At 57.4% G+C, this 17,106-nt stretch overlaps 1 pseudogene; it reads right to left on the bottom strand.

Annotated features, from left to right (window-relative positions):
• LOC139273982 (zinc finger protein 229-like) overlaps nucleotides 1–16,757 on the bottom strand; it is a 34,057-nt pseudogene extending 17,300 nt beyond the window's left edge.
• Nucleotides 16,758–17,106: the final 349 nt, after the last annotated feature.

Genomic DNA, 17,106 nt, shown 5'->3' on the forward strand with positions numbered 1-17,106 from the left:
GGGAGTTGTGTATAGACCACCAAATAGTAGCAGTGAGGTTGGGGACAGCATCAAACGAGAAATAAGGGATGTGTGCAATAAAGGTACAGCAGTAATCATGAGCGACTTTAATCTACATATAGATTGGGCTAATCTAACTGGTAGCACTGCGGTGGAGGAGGATTTCCTGGAGTGTATCGGGGATGGTTTTCTCGACCAATATGTCGAGGAACCAACCAGGGAGCTGGCCATCCTCGACTGGGTGATGTGTAATGAGAAGGGACTAATTAGCAATCTTGTTGTGCGAGGCCCTTTGGGGAAGAGTGACCATAATATGGTGGAATTCCTTATTAAGATGGAGAGTGACAAAGTTAATTCAGAAACTAGGGTCCTGAACTTAAGGAGGGGTAGCTTCAACGGTATGAGGTGTGAATTGGCTAGAATGGACTGGCAGAGGATACTTAAAGGGTTGACGGTGGATAAGCAATGGCAAACATTTAAAGATCACCTGGATGAACTTCAGCAATTGTTCATCCCTGTCTGGAGTACAAATAAAACTGGGAAGGTTGCTCAACCATGGCTAACAAGGGAAATTATGGATAGTGTTAAAACCAAGGAAGAGGCATATAAATTGGCTAGAAAAAGCAACAAACCTGAGGACTGGGAGAAATTTAGAATTCAACAGGGGAGGGCTAAGGTTTTAATTAAGTAAAGGGAAAATAGAGTACGAGAGGAAGCTTGCAGGGAATATAAAAACTGACTGTAAAAGCTTCTGTGAAGAGAAAAAGATTAGTAAAGACAAACGTAGGTGCCTTGCAGTCGGAATCAGGTGAATTCATAATGGGGAACAAAGAAATGGCAGACCAATTGAACCAATACTTCGGTTCTGTCTTCACAAAGGAAGATACAAATAAACTTCCGAATGTACTAGGGGACAGTGGGTCTAGTGAGAATGAGGAACTGAAAGATATCCTGATAAGGCGGGAAATTGTGTTAAGGAAATTGATGGGATTAAAGGCCGATAAATCCCCAAGACCTGATAGTCTGCATCCCAGAGTACTTAAGGAAGTGGCCCTAGAAATAGTGGATGCATTGGTGATCATTTTCCAACAATCTATCGACGCTGGATCATTTCCTATGGACTGGAGGGTAGCTAATGTAACGGCACTTTTTAAAAAAGGAGGGAGAGAGAAAGCGGGTAATTATAGACCGGTTAGCCTGACATCAGTCGTGGGGAAAATGTCGGAATCAATCATTAAGGATGAAATAGCAGCCCATTTAGAAAGCAGTGACAGGATCGGACCGAGTCAGCATGGATTTAGGAAAGGGAAATCATGCTTGACGTCTCTTCTGGAATTTTGTGAGGATGTAACTAGTAGAGTGGACAAGGGAGAACCAGTGGATGTGGTGTATTTGGACTTTCAAAAGACTTTTGACAAGGTCCCGCACAAGAGATTGGTGTACAAAATCAAAGCGCATGGTATTGGATAGAGAACTCGTTGGCAGACAGGAAGCAGAGAGTCGGGATAAACGGGTCCTTTTCAGAATGGCAGGCAGTTACTAGTTGGGGTGCCCCAGGGATCAGTGCTGGGACCCCTGCTCGTTACAATATACATTAACGATTTGGATGAAGGAATAGAGCGTAATATCTCCAAATTTGCGGATGACACTAAACTGGGTGGCGGTGTGAGCTGTGAGGAGGATGCTAAGAGGCTGCAGGGTGACATGGACAGATTAGGTGAGTGGGCAAATACATGGCAGATGCAGTATAATGTGGATAAATGTGAGCTTATCCATTTTACGGGCAAAAACACGAAGGCAGTATATTATCTGAATGGCGGCAGATTAGAAAAAGGGGAGGTGCAACGAGACCTGGGTGTCATGGTTCATCAGTCACTGAAAGTGGGCACGCAGGTACAGCAAGTAAAGAAGGCAAATGGTATGTTGGCCTTCATAGCTAGGGGATTTGAATATAGGAGCAAGGAGGTCTTACTGCAGTTGTACAGGGCCTTGGTGAGGCCTCACCTGGAATATTGTGTTCAGTTTTGGTCTCCTAGTCTGAGGAAGGACGTTCTTGCTATTGAGGGAGTGCAGCGAAGGTTCACCAAACTGATTCCAGGGATGACTGGACTGTCATATGAGGAGAGACTGGATCAACTGGGCCTTTATTCACTGGCATTTCGAAGGATGAGAGGGGATCTCATAGAAACATATAAGATCCTGACGGGACTGGACAGGTTAGATGCAGGAAGAATGTTATCGATGTTGGGGAAGTCCAGAACCAGGGAACATCGTCTTAGGATAAGGGGTAGGCCATTTAGGACTGAGATGAGGAGAAACTTCTTCACTCAGAGAGTTGTTGACCTGTGGAATTCCCTGCCGCAGAGAGTTGTTGATGCCAGTTCATTGGAGATATTCAAGAGGGAGTTAGATATGGCCCTTACGGTTTCGGGGATCAAGGGGTATGGAGAGAAAGCAGGAAAGGGGTACTGAAGGAATGATCAGCCATGATCTTATTGAATGGCAGTGCAGGTTCGAAGGGCCGAATGGCCTACTTCTGCACCTATTTTCTATGATTCTATGTTTCTATACTTATTGGAGTTTAGAAGAATCAGAGGTGATCGTATTGAAACATATAAGATACTGAGGGGGTTCAACAAGGGAGGTGCAGAGAGGATGTTTCCTCTCATGGGAAAATCTAGAACTAGGGGCATAGTTTAAGAATAAGGGGTCGCCGATTTAGAACAGAGATGAGGCGAAATTTCTTTTCTCAGCGGGTCATACATTTTTGGAATTCTCGACCCCAGATATCCAGATTTTTGAGCGATAATGAAGTTAAGGTTTATGGGGAGCAGACAGGGAAGTGGAGCTGTGCCCAAGATCAGATCAGCTGTGATCATATTAAATGGCAGAGCAGATTCGAGTGGCCAATGGCCTACTCCTGCTCCTATTTCTTATGTTTTTTAAATGGTGAAGTATTGATACAAACACAATCAGCATTATTTTTTTCATCTGACCCTCTTCCCGTTGATTAATTGGTGAAATATCCCAAATATTAAACTTCAGCCCAGTTATTGGGGTAGTCAATATCAACAGAAAGAAAGCCCAACTGTCAGAATGGACATGATTCAGTCTGGGACAACAGCAGAATCCAAACCCCGCACTCACTTGTGAACTCGCTGGTGTGTCAGCAGGTTGGATAACTCAGTGAATCCCTTCCCACACTCGGAGCAGGTGAAATGCCTCTCCCCAGTGTGAACTCGCTGGTGTGTCAGCAGGCGGGATGATCGAGTGAATCCCTTCCCACACTCGGAGCAGGTGAACGGCCTCTCCCCGATGTGAACTTGCTGGTGTTCCAGCAGGCGGGATGATCGAGTGAATCTCTTCCCACACTCAGAGCAGGTGAACGGCCTCTCACCAGTGTGAACTCGCTGGTGTTCCAGCAGGCGGGATGATGTAGTGAATCCCTTCCCACACTTGGAGCACCTGAACGGCCTCTCCCCGGTGTGAACTCGCTGGTGTTCCAGCAGGGTGGATGAAACAGTGAATCCCTTCCCACACATGGAGCAGGTGAACGGCCTCTCCCCAGTGTGAACTCGCTGGTGTCTCAGCAGTTTGGATGACACAGTGAAACTCTTTTTGGGAGTAAACAAAAAACATTAAACCGTGCCACCCCCGCCCCCCCCCCCCCCCGGTCTGGGGGAAACACCAACCATTTACAAGGCTTTTTTTTTTTCCTTTTTTTATCCTCCAAGTGCCCCCTATAAAAGGGGAGGGGGACACTAAAAGCACCGGCAATTCAAACAAATTAAACTTTAAAACATAAAATCAAATTAAAATTTGGTTGCCGGGGGTGATGATGCACTCCAGTCCCTCCAGTGCCCACCTCTCGCGGAAGGCCACGAGCGTAGCGGTGGACACCTCGTGCTCCATCTCCAAGGACACCCTGGCGCGGATGGACGCGCGGAAGAGAGGCTGGCAGTCAGGTTGAATGACCCCCTCGACCGCCCGCTGCCTGGACCGGCTGATGGCACCCTTGGCCGTGCCCAGGAGCAGTCCTACGAGGAGGCCCTCGGACCTACCCGTTCCCCTCCGCACAGGGTGTCCAAAGTTCAGGAGTGTGGGACTGAAGTGCAGCCAGAATTTCAGGAGCAGCCCCTTTGAATAATGAAAATGGGGCTGCAAACTCACGCATTCCATAAAAACATGGAACATGGACTCTTCCAGACCGCAAAAATTGCAGGCAGCCAGGGAGCCCGTGAACCGGCTTAAAAATTTATTGCACGGGACTGCTCCGTGCACCACCCTCCTGGCCAAGTCCCCGATAAATACTGGGAGGACTCCCGTGTAGAGTGCCCTCCATCGGGGACAACCGCCTCCTTCGGACGGCAAGATGGTATGCCATGGCGTGTCCGGATGGCAGGCGAGGATGGCAAAATTGAGAGTGAGCAGCAGCAGCCCGTACAGGAAAGCCCTCCGCGCGGAACTGAAATGCACGGAGGGGATTTCCTCGAGGCGGCTCAAGTTGTGAGGCGCCGGCTCCCGAGGGAGGTTCCAGGGTTTCCGTCCGGACGAGGGTCAGTTCGGACGGGATCTCCCCACGTGCTTGAGCCTCCTCGATGCACCTAATGGAGTCAGGGCCCAGAGCTGTTTTTAGCGACTCGATGGCATCGGCCACGCGGCGGACGTTGGCGGAATTTAGGCACTGTGCCAGCGTGTCTGGCGCCATCCAGCCCGCTCCTCCGCCATCGAGCAGGTCCCTGACCCTGGTCACCTCACCAGCCACAGCCCTCTCGTCCGACCGCCACCTAAAACCTCGGTCGTGGAGGTACGGATTCCCGAGCAGCGGCTCCTGCAGGACAGCCGCCACTCCAGCCGGTGGAGAGCTGCGCTTGGTGGAGAGTTTGTTCCAGACCCTGGTGAATTCCTTGTAAAAGACAGGCAGCTCCTGGAAGGCGGTCTTGACGCCCCCCAAGCTCACAAACAGGAGCTGCGTGTCGTAGTTGAGGCCGTGCTGCTGGTGGAAGAAATACGTCGCCAGAGCACGCCACCTAGGAGGGGGCTCGACGTAAAGGTATCTCTGCATGGTCTGAAGACGGAAAGTCGCGAGCTGGGTGCTGACGCACACCAACGACTGACTGCCCTCCCCAAGCGCGAGACTCAAGACCGCGGCAGAGACCCAGTGCTTCCTGTTGTTCCAGAAGAAGTCCACTAGCTTCTTCTGTATCTTGGTGACAAACGCAGGGGGAGGGGTCAAAGTGACCAGCCGGTACCACAACATGGCGGCCACCAGCTGCTTTATGACTAGTGGTCCTGTCCAGCGCCCTAGGTGAGTGGCGACTTTGGCCTCCAGCTCTTGCCAGTTCGCCGGCCAGGCTTCCTCGTCGGGGCGAAGGTAGACTCCCAGATAGAGGAGATGGGTCGTGCTCCAGGCAAAAGGCCTGAGCTCCTCTGGCAGGGAGTCCACCCGCCACTGACCCACCAGGAGTCTGGAACATTTCTCCCAGTTGATCCTGGCGGAGGATGCGGCCGAGTAAATCTCCTGGCACTCAGGCATCCTCCGCAGGTCAGCGGGATCCTCCACCGCGAGGAGCACATCATCGGCGTAAGCCGAGAGGACGACCTCCACGCCCGCCCCTTGCAGAGCCAGTCCCGTCAACCTCGTCCGCAGGAGGCGCAGGAAAGTCGCCACGCAGATGGCATATAACTGGCCGGACATGGGGCATCCCTGGCGCACCCCTCTCCCAAAGCAAAGGTGCGACGTCAAGGACCCGTTAACCTTTATTAGACACTCCGCGGCGGCGTTCAAAAGTCGGATCCGGGTGACGAAATGCGTCCCGAACCCGAAACCGCGCAGAGTTCTGAACAGGTAGTCATGATCCACCCTGTCGAACGCCTTCTCTTGGTCGAGAGATAGGAAGGCGACCGACAGACCAGCCTCCTGGGAATGATGGATGAGGTCCCGGACCAGATGGATGTTATCATGGATTGTCCGGCCCGGGACCGTGTAGGACTGGTCGGGGTGGATCATGTGGTCCAGCACGGCGCCAAGGCGAGCAGACTTCGTCCTGGCGAAGATTTTGTAGTCCGTGCTGATGAGGGAGACCGGGTGCCAGTTCTTAAGGAGGCGGAGATCGCCCTTCTTAGGCAGCAGGACGATGACTGCCCTGTGCCAAGAGAGGGACATCTCCCCGGTCGCCAGACTTTCTCCCAGGACCCGCGCGTAGTCGCTCCCCAGGACGTCCCAGAACGCCCTGTGGAACTCCATGGTCAGCCCGTCCAGCCCCGGGGCTTTTCCCCTCGAGAGCCGGGCGAGGGTGCCGGTCAGCTCTGCCAGGCTTAGCGGAGCTTCCAGATTTTCGGCGCCCTCCGGGCCGACCTTCAGCAGGTCCTCTCACAAAACTCTACCCGCTTCCCCGCTGGACGGCTCCGGAGAGAACAGAGCCCCGTAATATTCACGGGCCCTGTTGTTGACGCGCTCCGGATCCGAGACGAGAGAACCGTCGTCGGCCAGCATCGTCAAGAGCTGCTTACGGACACTCTGTCTTTTTTCCAGCGAGTAGAAAAAGGGGGAGCCGCGGTCCAGATCCCGCAGGAACCGGATCCGCGACCTCACGAACGCGCCTCGGGACCCGACGAGCTGCAGGTCCTTCAGCGCGGCCTTCTTCGCTTCGTACACCATCCGCAGGGCCGGGTCCTCGACGACTTGACTGAGACGGGATTCCAGGTCGAGCACCTCTTTTTCGAGGCGCCCGACCCTGGCCGCCCGCCTCTTGGTCGACCCCCTCGTGTACTCTTGACAGAAGACACGGACATGAGCCTTGCCCACGTCCCACCATAGCCTCAAGGAGGGGAAGCCCCCCTGCTTCCTTCTCCAGTTGCCCCAGAAACAACGGAACGAGTCCTGGAACCGCACGTCCTCCAGCATCTGGTTGTTAAAATGCCAGTACATGGACCCCGTCCTCGCGCGGAGCGAAGCGAGCTCCGCCCACAACAGGTGGTGGTTCGAACACGGCACCGGCCGCATGGAGGCCGCCGGGACGCAGGAAACGTACGCCCGAGACACGTAAAGGCGGTCGACTCTGGACCATCCTACTCCAGGCCTCACCCAAGTAAAGGCACTGGAGTCGGGATGGAGATTTCGCCAGACATCCACCAAGTCGAAGGACCCGACGAGGTCCCTCAACTTCTCCATCGCCGTCATGCTCTGCGGGGCACCGGAGCGGTCCCTCGCCTCGAGGGTGCAGTTAAAATCCACCCCGAGGACAATGCAGTCGCCGACGTCGACGGAACCAAGAAGAGCGGACACTTCTTCGAAGAAGCGCGTTTGCTGCGGTCCGGGCTGAGGGGCGTACACATTAACGAGATGGTGCGGCACGTCCCCCAGGCGAACCGTGACATGCAGCAAGCGGCCTGGCATGGGCTCCTCGACCCCCAAGATCTCCGGCTGAAAATGCGGGGCCAACAAGATGGCCACCCCACAAGAAGTGGTAGTGAGGTGGCTCATGCGGACTTCTCCTTGCCATTCCAGGAGCCGCGTGGCTTCATCTCCAGGAACGGTGTGGGTTTCTTGCAGGAAGCACACGGCATATTTCCCTTCCCGCAGGAGCGAAAAATTGTTAAATCTACGGTGTGCCTCTCTGCCGACATTGATGTTGAGGCTGGCTATGGTTATCTTCATGACAAAAGCATAGTGCAACCTCTACCTAACCTATTGTGGTGGGGGAGTGGAGTCATTTGTTGACCTCCACTCCTACAGCAGCCCAGTGAGGAACCTTTTGAGCCGGCGCAGCTCAAGGCCTTGCGCCTTTGATTAGGGTCCACCCGCGGCCATGGTTTTAGAGGCGGCGCGGATGGACGTGACGAGCAGCCCCGGCTCGGATCATCTTTCCAGGGCCAGATGGGCTCGGTTGCGGCGACCCTGGATCTGGACCAAAAAGTCCCGGAGTTCCTTTGCAGGAATGAGGGGGGACTCAGCGGCGGGCCCGAGGAGATCCACCGCCTCACTGGCGATGGACTCGAAATCTTCTCCTTCATTCCCCACCGAGTCCCTGTCCCCCTCCGGGTGGTCGCCGCCAGCAGCCGGCCTGTCGACCGCACGAGGTACGGCAAACGGCCCGGCCGCTCCATCCGACCTTGGCTCTACCCCGATCCCACCCCCAGGATCGTCGGCAGAGGAGTCCCCACTGGGCTCTTTTAAAAGCGGTGCTGGGTCAAGAAGCGACAGTGGAAGGGGTTCATCCTCCGCCCCAGGAGCCGGGGAAGGCGGAGAGACCTGGTCAAAGAAATGTAACAGGTCCTACAAGTACCCCAGCTCCACAGTAGGGGGCGAGGATTGTTGTTCTTCCCCCTCCCCGCCGCCACCCCTCGGCCCAGCTTGTGGATGTTCTGTGAAATTATTGTCATTTTCGGTTTCTGCCGAGTCGAGCAAATCCCGGGGGAAGTTAGATGTTGGCTGGGCGGACTCAGGTTCGGCCTTTTCGGCCCCGCCCGCCTCAGTCCCCGGGACGCTCGACCCGGCGGCTACGCATTCCTCCGCTGGCCCCACGCCCCCCACGACAGGCAGATCTTCCACACCATCCCCGGGAGGCAGAGGCTGGGCAACCTCGATTGTCTCACCCTCCCGAGGGACAGACTCCTCTCGCCTACAGCGCAGCTTGGGGGCGCTGGTAGGGGATGCAGGACACGCGGCGGGCACCGACTCCTCTGTGGAGGGATGTTGTTCCCCCTCCGCCTCATTGGAGTGGCGCCTCCTTTTGTTCCTGTGGGGGCGTGGAGGCAGGGAGACCTCCATGTCTGCCGAGGCCTCCCGCTCCACTCCCCCCTTTTTCTCATCTTGCCCGTGCCCGAGCCCCTCTGTGATATTGGTCAAGAGCTCGGGCACGGGCTCAAGGCACCCCGCGCTTGCCGGTGACAGGGTTGGGCTGAGCGCGGTGATCACACTGTCTGGCGAACTGAGGGGACCCGCCTCAAGATGTTTTGCGTTCCTCCGCGCCTTCTTTCTGATCGGACGTTCTCCCTCCCCTCCACCGGAGGCGGTGAAAACAAAGGCCCCCGACGATGCCCTCGCACCGGCAGCTCCCGGCACGCGGACGCAAATAGGGGGAGGGGTGTCGGCGGCGCCAGCCTTGGCCGCCTTCGGTGGTTTGGCGGCCTTGGAGGCGGGGCAGTTCTTGCGAACGTGCCCCACCTCCCTGCAGGCATGGCACCGCACACCGTCCGACGTCCAAAAGACACGATAGGCAGTCCCCTCGTGCACCACATTAAAATTGCCCTCTGTCATCTCCTCCCGCGCCAGCCGGACAAAGAGCTGGCGGCGGAAGGAGAACACATGGCGCAGGCTGCTCTCCCTGAGGACGAGCGGTATGGGGTTGATCCCCGACCTTACCTCCCCCAGTCGGAGGAGGAGCTCAGCGGGAAGAAAGGGCGGGACGTTTGAAATGATGACCCTCTGCGTGGTGGCCTCGAGAGGGTCCACCGGCAGGAACGTCCCGCCCACCGTGAGCCCCTTTTCGAGGGCCAGGGACACCGCCTGCTCCGACTCCAGGAAGAATACAGCCTTCCCAGACATCTTGGAGGCTGCGACAATGGCCGAGGGGCCGACTACCCCAGCCATCGCCAGCACGCACTCCTCGATGCTCATTCTGGGGTGAGTGTAGCTCTTGACCCCGTGTTTTTTTGTTATCAGCCTGAATGGTGGCAGGGCAGCAGGAGGTGCCGTGGATGTGGACGCCGCCTGCGCATATGTCCTAGCTGGCCCTGCCACCGGCGTGGATGGGGTCGCCATCACGGGGTCCCTTTAAGGGCTACACCCACCCCAAAGTCACAGGCCTTAATGGTCTTTAATTGGCCTCGTTGGTTTTTTGAGCAGAGGGAGCTCTTAATGGGGCACACCTCTGCCCTAGTTAACGAATGGGGAGGGGCCTTGCTCCCTCTGCTCAGTTGTCTTAATTGTTTTTACAATTGGGTGGAAAGGGCTCTCAGAGAGAGAGGGGAGAGACAGAGAGAGAGAGAAAGTGTGTGGGGGGTGGGAAAGAGGGAAGCTGCGAGGGCACGTCTCCCCTCACAGCGATGTGTGGATGTTTCTTGGGGTGCACTCCCCAGATGGCAAAAAACACAGTCTTTGAAGAATGGTCTTCGGGCGGGGGGAGAAGATGTCTTCACCTGGGGTAGCTGGAACCACCCAGGCACACACTCCCAACGATGTTTAATAGGGTAATTAATAGTTTTCAGCCAGGTAGTTCCAGCTATCCCAGGCTAGGCAATGGGAAGGGGAGCTTCAGTGGTGTGTGGGGCCTAGCTGTAAGCAAGACCCCCACACACACTTCCACACACACACCCCCGCCTCGATGTTCTGGCCCTCAAAAGGTCTTCTTTCCTCCCCCCACCGATACAACAAAGTCTTTCGGGGAATGCACCAAAACACACCCACCTGTCGAAGATTGTCGAAATGGCTCTCCCTCCTTCCACACTGGATGGTGTTTTCTCAGGTTGTTCTTTTCCCCCTCTCTCCAACTCTCTGTAGTTGTAACGAATGATAAATTTTCTGCTCTCCTCCTCTCCCTCTGGACGTTGAATGTGCAGTAAGCCAGCCCTCTCCTCCTATTCCTGGGTTGTTCTCAGGGTTCACTCCAGGCTTTCGAGACAGGAGCTTCAGCAGGGAGTTCCTTCTCACACAGCAGCACAGCTCCAACTGATTAGGCCACGCCTCCAAAGCTCCACCATTGGTCCACAGAACTCTTTTTTGGGAGAAAATTAAAACATGAAATCATTGAATCGTGTCCCCCCGATCTGGGGGGCGCACCAACATTTCCAAGGCCCTTTTTTGTGTTTTTGTTTTTGTTTTTTCTTTTGTTTTTTTTTGTTTTTTTTGTTTTTTTTAAGTTTTTTTTTTGGGCACTAAAATCATATATTTTTCCTCCAAGTGCCCCCGATAAAAGGGGAGGGGGACACTAAAAACACCGGCAATTAAAACAAATTAAACTTTAAAACATAAAATCAAATTAAAATTTGGTTGCCGGGGGTGATGATGCACTCCAGTCCCTCCGGTGCCCACCTCTCGCGGAAGGCCGCGAGATACCGCTGGACACCGCGTGCTCCATCTCCAAGGACACCCTGGCGCAGATGTACACGCGGAAGAGAGGCAGGCAGTCAGGCTGAACGACCCCCTCGACCGCCCGCTGCCTGGACCGGCTGATGGCACCCTTGGCCGTGCCCAGGAGCAGTCCTATGAGGAGGCCCTCGGACCTACACGCTCCCCTCCGCACAGGGTGCCCAAAGATCAGGAGTGTGGGACTGAAGTGCAGCCAGAATTTCAGGAGCAGCCCCTTTAAATAATAAAACAGAGGCTGCAACCTCGTGCATTCAATAAAAACATGGAACACGGACTCTTCCAGACCGCAGGAATTGCAGGCGGCCTGGGAGCCCGTGAACCGGCTTAAAAATTTATTGCATGGCACTGCTCCGTGCACCACCCTCCAGGTCAAGTCCCCAATAAATACTGGGAGGACTCCCGTGTAGAGTGCCCTCCATCGGGCACCCCCGCCTCCTCCGGACGGCAAGATGGTATGCCATGGCGTGTCCGGACGGCAGGCGAGGATGGCAAAGTTGAGAGTGTGCAGGAGCAGCCCGTACAGGAAACCCCTCCGCGCGGAACTGAAAGGCACGGAGGGGATTTCCTCGAGGCGGCTCAAGTTGTGAGGCGCCGGCTCCCGCGGGAGGTTCCGGGGTTTGGCGCTGATGAGGAATTCCGTCCGGACGGGGGTCAGTTCGGACGGGATCTCCACACGTGCTTGAGCCTCCTCGATGCAGCTAACAGAGTCAGGGCCCAAAGCTGTTTTTAGCGACTCGATGGCATCGGCCACGCGGCGGACGTTGGCGGAATTTAGGCGCCGCGCCAGCGTGTCTGGCGCCATCCAGCCCGCTCCTCCACCATCGAGCAGGTCCCTGACCCTGGTCACCTCACCAGCCACAGCCCTCTCGTCCGACCGCCACCTAAAACCTCGGTCGTGGAGGTACTCATTCCCGAGCAGCGGCTCGTGAAGGACAGCCGCCACTCCAGCCGGTGGAGAGCTACGCTTGGTGGAGACTTTGTTGCAGACCCTGGTGAGTTCCTTGTAAAAGACAGGCAGCTCCTGGAAGGCGGTCCTGACGCCCCCCAAGCTCACAAACAGGAGCTGCGTGTCGTAGTTGAGGCCGTGCTGCTGGCGGAAGAAATACGTCACCAGAGCACGCCACCTAGGAGGGGGCTCGACGTAAAGGTATCTCTGCAGGGTCTGAAGACGGAAAGTCGCGAGCTGGGTGCTGACGCACACCAACGACTGACCGCCCTCCCCAAATGGGAGACTCAAGACCGCGGCAGAGACGCAGTGCTTCCTGTTGTTCCCGAAGATGTCCACCAGCTTCTTCTGTATCTTGGTGACAAACGCAGGGGGAGGGGTCAAAGTGACCAGCCGGTACCACAACATGGCGGCCACCAGCTGGTTTATGACTAGCGCTCGACCCCTGTAGGACAGCACTCAGAGCAGTCCTGTCCAGCGCCCAAGGCGAGCGGTGACCTTGGCCTCCAGCTCTTGCCAGTTCGCCGGCCAGGCTTCCTCGTCGGGGCTAAGGTAGACTCCCAGATAGAGGAGATGGGTCGTGCTCCAGGCAAAAGGCCTGAGCTCCTCCGGCAGGGAGTCCACCCGCCACTGACCCACCAGTAGTCCGGAACATTTCTCCCAATTGATCCTGGCAGAGGATGAGTCCGAATAAATCTCCTGGCACTCACGCATTCTCCGCAGGTCAGCGGGATCATCGGCGTAAGCCGAGAGGACGACCTCCACGCCCGCTCCTTGCAGAGCCAGTCCCGTCAACCTCGTCCGCAGGGTGCGCAGGAAAGTCTCCACGCAGATGGCATATAACTGGCCGGACATGGGGCAGCCCTGGTGCACCCCTCTCCCAAAGTGAAGGGGCGCCGTCAAGGACCCGTTAACCTTTATCAGACACTCCGCGGCGGCGTACAAAAGTCGGATCCGGGCGACGAAATGCGTCCGAACCCGAAACCGCGCAGAGTTCCGAACAGGTAGTCGTGATCCACCGTGTCGAACGCCTTCTCTTGGTCGAGAGATAGGAAGGCGACTGACAGACCACCCTCCTGGGAATGATGGATGAGGTCCCGGACCAGATGGATATTATCGTGGATTGTCCGGCCCGGGACCGTGTAGGATTGGTCGGGGTGGATCATGTGGTCCAGCACGGCGCCAAGGCGAGCAGACATCGCCCTGGCGAAGATTTTGTAGTCCGTGCTGAGGAGGGAGACCGGGCGCCAGTTCTTAAGGAGGCGGAGATCGCCCTTCTTAGGCAGCAGGACAATGACTGCCCTGCGCCAAGAGAGGGGCATCTCCCCGGTCGCCAGACTTTCCCCCAGGACCCGCACGTAGTCGCCCCCCAGGACGTCGCAGAATGCCTTGTGGAACTCCATGGTCAGCCCGTCCAGCGCCGGGGCATTTCGCCTCGAGAGCCGGTCGAGGGCGCCGGTCAGCTCCGCCAGGCTCAGCGAAGATTCCAGATTTTCGGCGCCCTCCGGGCCGACTTTCGGCAGGTCCTCCAACAAAACTCTACGCGCTTCCTCGCTGGACGGCTCCGGAGAGAACAGAGCCCAGTAATATTCACGGGCCCTGTTGTTGACGCCCTCCGGATCCGAGACGAGAGAGCCGTCGTCGGCCAGCAGCGTCAAGAGCTGCTTACGGACATTCTGTCTTTTTTCCAGCAAGTAGAAGAAGGGGGAGCCAAGGTCCAGATCCCGCAGGAACCGGATCCGCGACCTCACGAACGCGCCTCGGGACCCGACGAGCTGCAGGTCCTTCAGTGCGGCCTTCTTCGCTTCGTACACCATCCGCAGGGCCGGGTCCTCGACGACTTGACCGAGACGGGACTCCAGGTCGAGCACCTCTTTTTCTAGGCGCCCGACCCTGGCCGCCCGCCTCTTGGTCGACCCCCTCGCGTACTCTTGACAGAAGACGCAGACGTGAGCCTTGCCTACGTCCCACCATAGCCTCAAGGAGGAGAAGCCTCCCTTCTTCCTTCTCCAGTCGGCCCAGAAACGACGGAACGAGTCCTGGAACCGCACGTCCTCCAGCAGCTGGTTGTTAAAATGCCAGTACGCGGATCCCGTCCTCGTGCGGTGCGAAGCGAGCTCTGCCCACACCAGGTGGTGGTCCGAACATGGCACCGGTCGCATGGAGGCCGCCGGGACACAGGAAACGTACGCCCGAGTCACGTAAAGGGGGTCGACTCTGGACCATCCTACTCCAGGCCTCACCCAAGTAAAGGCGCTGGAGTCGGGATGGAGATTTCGCCAGACGTCCACCAAGTCGAAGGACCCGACCAGGTCCCTCAACTTCACCATCGCCGTCATGCTCTGCGGGGCACCAGAGCCGTCCCTTGCCTCGAGGGTGCAGTTAACATACCCCCCGAGGACAATGCAGTCGCCGACGTCGATGGAGCCAAGAAGATCGGACACTTCTTCGAAGAAGCGCGTTTGCTGCGGGCCGGGCTGAGGGGCGTACACGTTCACGAGATGGAGTGGCACGTCCCCCAGGCGAACCGTGACATGCAGCAAGCAGCCTGGCACGGGCTCCTCGACCCCCAAGATCTCCGGCTGAAAATGCGGGGCCAACAAGATGGCCACCCCACAAGAAGTGGTAGTGAGGTGGCTCATGCGGACCTCTCCTTGCCATTCCAGGAGCCACGTGGCTTCGTCTCCCGGAATGGTGTGGGTTTCCTGCAGGAAGCACACTGCATATTTCCCCTCCCGCAGGAGCGAAAAATTGTTAAATCTACGGTGTGCCTCTCTGCCGCCGTTGATGTTGAGGCTGGCTATGGTTACCTTCATGACAAAAGCATAGTGCAACCTCTACCTAACCTATTGTGGGGGGGGGCAGTGGATTCGTTTGTTGACCTCCACTCCTTCAGCAGCCCAGTGAGGAAGGCTTTGAGCCGGCGCAGCTCAAGGCCTTGCGCCTTTGATAAGGGCCCGCCTGCGGCCATGCTTTTAGCGGCGGCGCGGACGGACGCGACGAGCAGCCCCAGCTCGGACCATCTTTCCAGGGCCAGATGAGCTCTGTTGCGGCGACCCTAGCTCTGGACCAAAAAGTCCCGGAGTTCCTTTGCAGGAATGAGGGGGGACTCAGCGGTGGGCAGGAGGAGATCCACCGCCTCACTGGCGATGGACTCGAGATCTTCTCCCTCGTCCCCCACCGAGTCCCCGTCCCCCTCCGGTAGGTCGCCGCCAGCAGCCGGCCCGTCGACCGCACGAGGTACGGCAAACGGCCCGGCCGCTCCATCCGACCTTGGCTCTGCCCCGATCCCACCCCCAGGATCGTCGGCAGAGGAGTCCCCACTGGGCTCTTTTAAAATTGGTGCTGGGTCAGGAAGCGACAGCGGAAGGGGTTACTCCTTCACCCCAGGAGCCGGGGAATGCGGAGAGACCTGGTCAAAGTAATGTTCCAGGTCCTCCAAGTACCCCAGCTTCAAAGTAGGGGGCGAGGGTTGTTGTTCTTCCCCCACCCCGCCGCCACCCGCCGGCCCAGCGTGTACAGAATCGTTAAAATGATTCATAATTTCCGTTTCTTCCGGGCCGAACGACACCCGGGGGAAGTTGGTTAATAGCTGGGCGGGCTCAGTTTCGGCCTTTTTGGCCCCGCCCGTCTCAGTCCCCGGGACGCTCGACCCGGCGGCAATGCATTCCTCCGCTGGCCCCACGCCCCCCACGACAGGCAGATCTTCCACGCCATCCCCGGGAGGCAGCGGCTGGGCAGCCTCGACTGTCTCACCCTCCCCGGGGACAGATTCCTCCAGCCTACGGCGCAGTTTTGGGGCGCTGGTGGTGGACGCCGACACGCGGCGGGCACCGACTCCTCCGCGGAGGGATGTTGTTCCCCCTCCGCCTCATTGGAGCGGCGCCTCCATTTGTTCCTGGGGGGGCACGGAGGCAGGGAGACCTCCATGTCTGCCGAGGCCTCCCGCTCCATCCCCCCCTTTTTCTTTTCTTGCCCGCGCCCGAGCTCCTCTGTGATACTGGTCAAGGGCTCGGGCACGGGCTCAGGGCACCTCGCGCTCGCCGATGTCAGGGTTGGGCTGAGCGCGATGTTCAAGCTGTCTGGCACACTGAGGGGACCCGCCTCGAGATGTTTCGCCTTCCTCCGCGCCTTCCTTCCGATCGGACGCTCTCCCTCCCCCCACCGCCGGAGGCCGTGAAAACAAATGCCCCCGACGATGCCCGCGCACCCACAGCTCACGGCACATGGACGCTATTTGGGGTGGGGTGGCGGCGGCGCCAGCCTTGGCCGCCTTCGGTGGTTTGGCGGCTTTGAAGGCGGGGCAGTTCTTGTGAACGTGCCCCACCTCCCTGCAGGCATGGCACCGCAGGCCGTCCGACATCCAAAAGACGCGGTAGGCAGTCCCCTCGTGCACCACATTAAAATTGCCCTCCGTCGTCTCCTCCCGCGCCAGCCGGACAAAGAACTGGCGGCGGAAGGAGAACACATGGCGCAGGCTGTTCTCCCTGAGGCTAAGCGGTATGGGGTTGATCCCCGATCTTACCTCCCCCAGTTGGTGTAGGTGAGGGAGGAGGAGCTCAGCGGGAACAAAGGGCGGGACTTTGAAATGATGACCGTCTGCACGGTGGCCTCGAGAGGGTCCACCAGCAGGAACGTCCCGCCAACCGTGAGTCCATTTTCGAGGGCCAGGGACACCGCCCGCGCCGACCCCAGGAAGAACACGGCCTTCCCAGACATCTTGGAGGCTGCGACAATGGCCGAGGGGCCGACTACCCCAGCCATCGCCCGCACGCACTCCTCAATGCTCATTGTGGGGTGAGTGTAGCTCTTGACCCCGTGTTTTTTTGTTATCAGTCTGAATGGTGGCAGGGCAGCAGGAGGCGCAGGAGGCGCCGTGGATGTGGACGCCGCCTGCGCATATGTCCTAGCTGGCTCTGCCACCGGCGTGGATGGGGTCGCCATCACGGGGTCCCTTTAATGGCTACACCCACCCCAAAGTCACAGTCCTTAATGGTCTTTAATTGGCCTCGTTGGTGTTTTGAGCAGAGGGAGCTCTAAAAGAGGCACACCTCTCCCCTAGTTAACG

This window comes from Pristiophorus japonicus, chromosome 9 (genome assembly GCF_044704955.1).
Source record: "Pristiophorus japonicus isolate sPriJap1 chromosome 9, sPriJap1.hap1, whole genome shotgun sequence".
Taxonomy (NCBI): domain Eukaryota; kingdom Metazoa; phylum Chordata; class Chondrichthyes; family Pristiophoridae; genus Pristiophorus; species Pristiophorus japonicus.